Source organism: Suricata suricatta, chromosome 11 (assembly GCF_006229205.1).
Source record: "Suricata suricatta isolate VVHF042 chromosome 11, meerkat_22Aug2017_6uvM2_HiC, whole genome shotgun sequence".
NCBI lineage: Eukaryota > Metazoa > Chordata > Mammalia > Carnivora > Herpestidae > Suricata > Suricata suricatta.
Genome location: NC_043710.1, coordinates 91,155,524 through 91,165,228, shown reverse-complemented (window position 1 = coordinate 91,165,228; position 9,705 = coordinate 91,155,524). Strand labels below are relative to the sequence as shown.

Genomic DNA, 9,705 nt, shown 5'->3' with positions numbered 1-9,705 from the left:
GCGCGGCGAGATAGGTCACTAACCCATACTCCGTTCTCAGATATGTCTTAGGGGAAGGAAACTGGTAGGAACACATGCAGAAATGGTAAAGTCCTGGAGAGGGAACTGAAATCATGGCTATGTCTATGGCGTACCTATTATGGGATGGAGACTGTGCTGAGTGTTAACATTCATGATAATGTTCAGTCTGTCTCTGGGATCATTGTGTCCCTGTCTGGCTGTGTGTCCTCGGGCAAAAGCGAGGCAACTTCTGAACCTGTTTCTTGGGGAATAACTGTAGTTCATCATGTACAGTAGATTGAACTTTTGAAACTTCGATCCCGTTCTCTTGGGAAGTACTTCAGACAGAGAGAAGTGAATGGGTTTCCACAGCCCCACAGGGAACACTAGTGACTGAGGATCTTAGAGGACAAAGGGGAACTCTGGCCAGCTTTTCCTCAGTGTGTGATGATGGTTGACTCCCGCCCCCCACCCCAGGCCTGCCCCTTCTCTCCTCGGATAACTTCCGGTGAGTGAAAACCGCTACCTCTGTTCCTCAGAGCCTCTTGGGGACTCCCAGCACCTCCTCTGAGCTGACCTAGAGTCCCCTGCCCGCTTCTCCTGCCTCCTGGGTGGTGTCCCCCTCTCTGGTAGACTTCTTCCACAATCGTCACACATCACGGGCCCCTTTCCCATCTGCGCCTTCTCTTGTGTTACTGCTGTATCTGGAAAGCTTTCCTTTTGTCCCAGACCCCGTACGCTCCTTGAGACTGTACTAGTTGGTCTTGGGCATTTTTAGCAGAGAACACCTCCAGGTCTTCTGATGCCCAGTCTTGAAATATTCCGAGGAGCACAGAACTTAACACGTATTCTGGGAAAATTGGCAAAGATTGTTAGAGACGGTGCATGGGTGTATGTGCAGGTGTTATTTTTAAGTGCCTAGTAGATGCTGGACACTGTGCTGAGTTCTTCAGGTACAGGATCTGCCACTGCTGTGAATTGCCATTCTACATTGCGAGGTGTAGGTACTGTCATCCCCACTTAAGAGACTGAGAAAATTAATCTTCAGATAATTAACTTGTCCACAGTCCCATAGCTAGGAAGCTCCCAAGAACGTGTTCCTTTTATGCTGCAAGTCCGCCACTTGGGTCTCTGTGCACAAACTCTGTGGTTTTGTGGGGAGAGGCATGGTATTGTCTGGACCCTAGGGAGACTTACAACAGAGGCAGAAAGCAGTGTGTTTTATTATGTCACCACCCAGGGTCTAATGGCTGGCTTCCCAATTATAAGCTGCAGAGAGGCCACAGTTCGCCAGAACAAAACAAGGCCTCTCCATCTGGGCTGCTGGGCCTGCCACATACACACATCAGGGAACCTAAGCGGCATTTTCCCTGCTAACCACCTCCTGAGGAGAGCTGCTTAATGGGCTCTTTATGGGTTGGAAGAGAGAGTCTTGTTGATAGAAGAGAAAGAGGGGTGTCACCACAGGTTGAGTTTCTTCAACTAGAAAGTCTCCTTAAAGGCCCCCAATAGCTCAGTACCCACCCCCCATCTCTGATTAGCTTTCTAAAAAAGCCCACAGCATTTTCCTTCCTGTTGGCCAGCCCTTTGGTGGTAGCATCCCCGGCCCCCTGGTGGGCTTGCTGTCCCATCGATTGTTAGATGCACAAGCTCTCAGACGGGCCCCGGCAGCTGAAAGCCTAGGCCATTAGCCCCAGCTAACTGAAAGGGTTCACCGCCAGGAGACTGATTCTGAAACTGGGTCTTTATGATCAATATATCTTTCTCCATTAGATTCATTTCCTCCAAAGGAAATGGGTAGGGCCATTATGGTTTATGTTTATTGGCCGGCCGCTCCACCAGGCTTCTTCAACCTCACAGGGAGGAGGCACAGTCTTTGGAGATGAGGTTGTTAAACAGAATTGCCCAACCTCTTGCAAGGCTCTCTGACTGGCCTTGGTGCCCCAAAGTAGCTGGGATTCCTGGGGCAAAAGTGACAGAATACATTGTTTTGTTATGTCGGAAAGAGCAATCAACCCTACCAGGCACAGAAAAGGTGGCATGAGTTTGGGCACAGTTGGAAAGAGTTTGGACACATGGAAGAACTTTCTGAGCACAGGGCTCATTAATTTATATAATCCAGAGACATTGTGGGATCCCCTTAAGACCTGTGAGGAGAGAAAGATTCCTTCAAAGGTGCAACCTTGGAGGAAGTACAGCCTTGTCTGGTCATGAGGAAGAATGGGCCAGCCAGTCTCAAGATCCTTTGCAACCACAGAATCATGGTGTATTAATTACTGTCGCTTCTGAGGACCTCATAACACTTTATAGAAGTCACATCGTTCTTTCACAAAACTCCCTGGGTGGGCATTCATCACTTTCTCTTTGAAGATGAAAAACTGAAGCATCAAGTTGGGACATAACTTCCTTTGGGAAAAGAGCACCTGCAAACCTATGCCCATGTCCCAACTCCTGCAAGGACCCACTGGGACAATGGCATTTGGCCAGTCCTTGATTTTACTTCTGCCGAGAAGGTTTGGCTAAAATAACCACCTCTGGCCCCTCCTTGGCTTATGTGGATCTTAGCTGCTCCTCAAATGTTCCCCCAACATTCATTTGGCTTCTGACCATCAGTTAATGTCAGGACCAAACCCGTGTGGATCTTATTGGCCACTGGTAGCTCAGAGGGTACTTATGTCAGAAAATGAAGTATCGATTAATGGGCAGTGATGGATGAGAAGGGACAAGAATGTGAGTTCAGGGGATCAAGTTGGTTGCTCTGTAAGCATCTCCCATCCTTGGCCCCTAGAGTGTCTGGACTCATGTCTGTTCCATATTCTGTGCCCATCCCATCCTCACACCTTTCTGCTCTACACATGGGCGATATCCTTTGCTGTAAAAACCCAACCCAACCCAACAGGAGAGAAAGCGGAAGCAGGCCAATTATAGTTGGAAGCAGAAGCAAACCTTCACCGGAGAAGAAAGTGAGAATCCAAGAGGAGTGGGTATTAAGCAAAAGCCCAAGAAACAAGTCATTTCTGATGCATAGAGAAAAGATAATAAGGTAGGGGAACTTCTCCTTTATAGATTAGCAGGGTTGTTTTTTTTTTTTTCCTGGATTTTTTTAGTCACAAAATCTTTCTTCATGTCTAGACTTGCTCATTCAGAGAATAGGTTTGACTTGAGACTCACTTTTATGTGGAGGCTAAGAGGGAAGACTCTGTTGATTGAGCTGAGGTAAGTGCACAGGAAGACAGGCACTAATATTCTCAACATCTCCACCTCCCTCTTCTACCAAGAACCCCATTCCAACCTGGAAGGCACCCAGGAGGCAGAAGCAGATGTCCATGACCATTCCCAACCAGCGGAGTAGGGGCCACTCCAGCATGGGCGTCCAGAGAAGAGGAAACTTGGAGGAAGTTAGCAGAAATGCTTCCTGGGGCTCTAGGCTCAGGGTGTCAGCTATTCAGTATACTTCTTTCACTGATTCAGAGCTTAGCCACAGCCTGTGGGAGCGGTCCCTAGATTGGGACAACCACAGAGATGACTGGACAGTGACCTATCAGGCGAGAGCTGCCTAGGTCCAGGGAGACTTCTTAACAATGCTGCTTTCACCATTTTTCATGAGGGTTTAAAGTCTGTGACTTACCCGGTGCATGGAGGGCCTCCAATCATTATTGACTACTTTTCTCCTGTGGGAGCAACCTATAGATGCCGAGTCACCTGCCTGACTCTGTTCTCAGGATAGCGTCAGCTAGTCATTAAGCCACCTCAAATTCTCCGATGAAGAAGGTCTGCACTGAGCCAGCCATTCTCCACACAGCACCACAAAAGCCTCTGATCGTTCTACTTAAAACCACACTACCAGACAATGTCCGTTTTTCAAATACACCCTAAAAGAATCCCCCAACATTGTTTGGTGGGACCGGTGGCCCCTTGATAGAACTGGACCCTCCGACCAGGAAAAATGGAAGTTGGGTTCTCCCTAAGCTTGCTCACTCCCCAGTCTAGCGCAGATCATTAAACTGATTCTGAGGAAAGAGAATAAGGTATCTGGTTAATTAGGTCATCATTTAATTGAATTCAAAGTATTAAATGTGGAAAATTTAACAACCAGTATCCTGGGGGTTGAGGACCTTTTATTTTTAATCCTACAGTTGATTAAACATTAATCTAATGTTTGAGATTATCTTAGCTACACGAAGGAACAATAGAATTTTTGTTGCATGGGGAGTTTCATCCACTTGGAGGATTACAGACTTGACCTCCTAGCTCCTCTTTTCCTGCATAACGAAGTTTTCGGTCCCAGGGAGCCCATGTACAAGCATACACAATCTGCAGGCCACAGGATGTGCTGACCAGCAATCCAAAGCCAAGGATAGAACAACTTCACGTAATTGGAAAGCTCTGCTTAATTGAATCAAGCTCTTACTACTTTGAGAAAATATACTTCCTTTTCTAGTAGTATATATGTTGCTTATTGTTTTTTAAAAGATTCAGGTGGGGGCCCCTGGGTGGCTCAGTCTGTTGAGCCTCTGACCTTGGCTCAAGCCATGATCTCACAGCTTAAGAGTTCGAGCCCCACACTGGGCAATGTGCTTTGAGCACAGAGCCTGGAGCCTGCTTTGAGTTCTGGGTCTCCCCCTCTCTCTGCCCCTCCCTTGCTCATGCTCTGTCTCTCTCTCTCTCTCTCTCTCTCTCTCTCTCTCTCTCTCTCTCTCTCTCTCTCTCTCTCTCTCTCTCTCTCTCTCTCTCTCTCTCCCTCTCTCTCTCAAAAATAAAATAAATATTAAAAAAGAATACACTTAAAAAAAAGATTCAGGAGTCAGATATTTGAGTTTTGTCAAGGTCAACACAATAGGGGAAAATCTCTCTTCTGAAGGCACAGAAGAGATGAATTACCCTGGAGAGCCTGGGGGTCTGGGCCACCTGTCTGCCTGAGCCAGGGATGCCTTGACTATTTATTGACCCCAGTATTGAGTGACTTGAGAGCTGATGGTACTCCTTAGGAAATAGGAACTTACTAGGTAGCCTAAAAGAAATGTCTGGCTTACAAACAGAAAGAGACAAGGAAGCACAGTTAAGCTAACAGAAAAAGCTTTACAGAACATCATTCCCACAATGACTCCTGGTGTCTGGTGCGGATAGTTGGTCTAGCTGTCCGCATGGAACCGTACCGGGAATTGTTCACACCCAGGAGTGTGCCCCTCTCACCCATCCAAGCTACCATCTCTCATCAGTGCCAAGCTTCGCTCATTTTCCCAACATTCCCATTATCGTTCTAGATCAATCTCTCCACTGTCCCCTTCCGATCTACCGTCGAGGCCTTCCAAACAGCCCCTGGCAGACCATTTTCACCTCGCTTAGGGCCACTCATGCAAATCTGATCGCGCTTCTCCGACTCTACTGCACTCCGCCATTCCCCACTGTGTGCTGTGATTGGGGCCACCTCTTTCAATGGTACAGATGCTTGTGAGCTGTCCCCTGCCTACCTTTCCAGCTTCTTGAACCTTCTTTCAGATTGCTCTAGTGTCCTCAAGCTAATTTCCCTGAATTCTTTGCCTTCATACCTTAGCCCCTACCATTCTCTCCACATCAAATGCCCTTCTCTTCTTCTCTAACCAGCTCTTGGAGCACCTTTAAGATCCCAGTCAGTGTCATTTCTCTTAGGACAGATTCCCAAACTTTATCAGTTCGCAACACCCCTTGACCATCTCGGCAGTAAATACCCAATAGTTTATTTAGCAGTTGGATCCAAACAACGTAATGAGTATTGATCTCCTAACAACTTAACAGCCATGTCAAAAATATACAAAATCGAAAGAAAGCGGTTTTAAATTTTTTTAATGTTTATTTTTGAGTGTGAGTGAGGGAAAGGCAGACAGAGCAGGAGACACAGAATCTGACGTAGGCTGTCAGCTTCAGCACAGTCTGTCAGCACAGAGCCCGATGCGGGGCTTGAATTCATGGAGTGCGAGATCATGACCTGAGCCGAAGTGGGACGCCTAACCGACTGAGCCACCCAGGCACCTCAAAGAAAAGTATTTTGAACTCATTTCGAGTTTTAACAACTCCTTACTAATGGTGGGGGGTGGGGCAGGACACAACTATTCAAACCTTAGAATCAGGTTTGACACTGCCACTCTCATTTCCTACTCCACCTTGGTTTCCCCTGGGTACCTTTTTATTATAGCAGTTGCCAGAGTTCCGGCTTCACAAAGAAGTATCGAGAGGAATGCAAAACAATCAAATCGTGAAACTCCCTCCCTCAAGCTAGTGGCTTAGGGGATGTCCAGCAGGTGATGAGGCTGGCTATGTTTTCCTCAAAAATGTAGATCCCATAGCACTTTCTGTAGTTTGCCGGGGGGTCCCAACCTAGGGTAGCTTGGTGTACAGTTTGAGCACCCCAGCCCCAGAAACCCCCTCTCCTCCTCTTTCTATGCCCAGTGGTAATACGGTGCCTGACCTATGGCTGGTGTTTGGCCGAGGGTGACTGCAGAGGAAACCGGCCTGGGGGACCATTAAACAGGACAGTCCAAGTCCAGCTCAAAACCTGTGCTTCTGAGAAGTAGCTGGAGTCCTACTGGACTGGGACACTGGCCGGCCCAAATCCATGCACACAGGCCTCAACCAAACTGCAGGACCCAGAGGCCTTCCCCAAAGGACCCCAGCCAAACTTTATTGAGTGGAGCTTTCTGATCTCAACTCTTGGTTTTGTTTCTGGTTTTCATTTGGTTTCCTGCTAAGAGTTGCTGGGGAGGAAGCGAAGGAGGGAGGAAAGAAAGGAGGGGAGGAAAGAATGCTCCTTTGTCTTAGGCAAACCAGAAAGAGGTATTTCCTTTCCAACCCTTTTAAGACCTGAGGGCCTCTCTGTGTCCCTGGTGGTGGTGGTGGCGTCGAGCAGTGGTCGTGGGGGCAGACGGACCTAGAACCTAAAATCCGGGAGAGCTGAGGGCAGACAATGAGAGGGATCTGAGCCAGAGTGAAGCAAGGCCATCGGTGGGGACTGCTGGTCCCTTTTATCTGAGCCAATGCCATCACAGATGCTTGCCTGTTTCCAGCGAGCTTTCGCTTTGATTTGATTGGTGCTGTTCTTCCCCACTATGAGCAGGACATCAGAGTTTGCATTGTTTTGTTGTTGTTGTTTGGGGTTTTCTGTTTTTTTGTTTTTTGTTTTTCCCCCCTTCTGCTAAGAGTGAACCCTGGACGTACTGGGAAAGGTTAGGACCCAGATCAGAGGTGAAATTTGTGCTCTCCCATAACAGAGCTGCATCCTTTCCCATGTCCCACCAAGTCCAATCACAAAGGTCTCATTTGAATAATTGGCTGCTATAATCCAGTGGCTGGACCACTCGCCTTTGAGTTGTTGTTGTTGTTGTTGTTGTTGTTGTTGTTGTTGTTGTTTTTCCTGTTTTTTATTTATTTTTGAGAGACAGAGAGAGACTGCACAAGCAGAGGAGGGTCAGAGAGAGAGGGAGGCAGGCACAGAATCTGAAACAGACTCCAGGCTCTGAGCTAGCTGTCAGCACAGAGCCAGACACAGGGCTCAACCCCACGAACCGTGAGATCATGACCTGAGCCGAAGCCGGACGCCTAAATGACTGAGCCACCCAGACACTGGGCCTTTGAGTTGAAAGGGGTACTCTGCCCTGATCTGCCCAGGGTCTCCGACAGTCTGCCAACTTCTGAGTCACCCTGAGGGTAGCAGCTGTTCAGGCTCAGCCTGGTGTTTGGGGTCTATCCCGCACACCCAACTGTTCTTGGCATTGGCCCCATCGATGGGCCGTGGAGGTGGGAGCTCTATGGCAACAGTCTTTCTGCAGCAGGGGGGAGGGGATGCTGTACGGCTCCCCGTGTTCAGTCTGTTTTGTGGGCAGGGTTCTGGGAACACACTCAGCCCAAACCATTGTCAGGCTGGCAGAGCAGGAAGGAGCAGCAGGGTCCTGCTAGGGAAGCAGGGATTTTATACCCGCTGCCCAGAGAATCCCATGCCTCTGTTTCAGATCAGTAATGGCTTTTAGAAACTTTCTCCCACCCCCACATGAAAAAAGGCACCTCGCTTTCACAACACCTTGCTTTCAGAAAGTTCTTTTTGTTCTTAATGTTTATTTTTGAGTGAGAGAGAGAGTGTGTAAGCTAGGGGAAGGGCAGAGAGAGAGGGAGACACAGAATGGGAAGCAGGCTCCAGCCTCTGAGCTGTGAGCACAGAGCCCTGACACGGGGCTTGAACTCACAAACCGTGAGATCATGACCTGATCTCAAGTCAGACATTTAACTGACTGAGCCAACCAGAAAGTTCTTTTGGGTATACAACGTGAGCCCTTTGTGCTCTAGCCAAAGCTTATTTTTACTTTGGCCCTCGCTAGAGAAGGTACATCGGATACGAGAGCCTTCCATAAAGTTGAAGATTTCTCAGACTTGTCTTCCTCAGAAAGAAGAATTTGGGTTTCCTTAACCTTTCATCAGAGCCTTGTCACCCCAAACCTTTCATTATCTTTCTCAATTATATCTTTGAGCCCTCCCCAAAATCTGTCTTTTGAGTTACGGGGACCATAACTTAATTAGATCTTCCATTTCCAGAGGATACTCCTGGTGCTTAAGGAAAAACGAATTAAATTGAAGTCAGATATATTTCACCGGGGGAAAGGCCCAGGAAAAAAAAAAAGAACTTGGATCCTTCATATCCTTCATATAAATAGGACATTGTATCACAAACGAGTTTTTCTTTTCCTGGTTTTCTGAAACAATGGGTCTTTTTTTTGGTGAATTTAATTCCTCAGGGATTCTAACCTAAAAGACCATGATTTGCATTCTTTCTTTTACGTGGCTTCTAAATCCAAAAAAAAAAAAAAAAAAAAAAAGCATAAGATGTGTGCCTCTAAGAACTGGGCAACATGGCAGCGATTAGGCACCTTATTAAGGTGTTGGGGTGAGTGTGTGGAGGGGTGTAGAGGGGGGTCCCTGTGCTTCCAGGCCTTTCTGCACCAGCTTCTGTTCTGAGTGGTTCAGAGGGGTCTGTCTGGCTTGCTTCTGTAATGCTTAGCTGTGTAGATGTCGTAATCCTGATCATACGGTGTCCGTGCTCAGAATGTTAGGTGGGAGAAGTATTTAGTTGACCTTTGGGCTGTGGCCATCGCTAGGGCCAGGCTGCTTTGAGCTCGTTACTTCACTTCCCTCGCCTGAGATCCCCCTGGATAAGAAAGAACCTGAATCTGTAGTGTATAAGGGACAAGAATGACCATTTACTGATCACCTCCATGGGGTCTGACAAGAGTTCAAGTCTCCTTGTGTACACATCTATGGAGCAGATAAACTAAGTGGGTGCTGCCACAACCCCCCACCCACTCACCCCTGCCCAGAAAAGTCTACACTATTCGGATCCCACTCAAAATGTCACTTCCTCCGTGAAGCCTTCCCTGGCCCCGCAGCCCAAGTTCAGTGTCCCTGTCCTATGTTCTTAGGGCTCTCCATGCCTTCCCTTCATTGCACTCGCCACCAGTGTAATTACCTGTACAGTCAAGGTTTTCATACCAGTTCGACCCAAATCTCCATGAGGGTTGGGACTGTAGAAGTCTGGTCGTCACTGTATTCCTAGAGCCTAGCCCAGTGCTGACAAAACAGTAGCACTTCAGGACGGATTTCTCAGCGAACTGAAGCATGAGTGCAGAGCGAATGGATGGATGACGAAGCTGGATACAAACGCGGAACGATCTGGCTCCTAGAGAC

General features: G+C 47.8%; 1 protein-coding gene across 4 annotated transcripts in view; it reads left to right on the top strand.

The window, feature by feature from the left end:
- Positions 1 to 9,705, top strand: part of UBASH3B (ubiquitin associated and SH3 domain containing B) — a 130,061-nt gene that overhangs the window by 84,892 nt on the left and 35,464 nt on the right. The window lies entirely within an intron of this gene.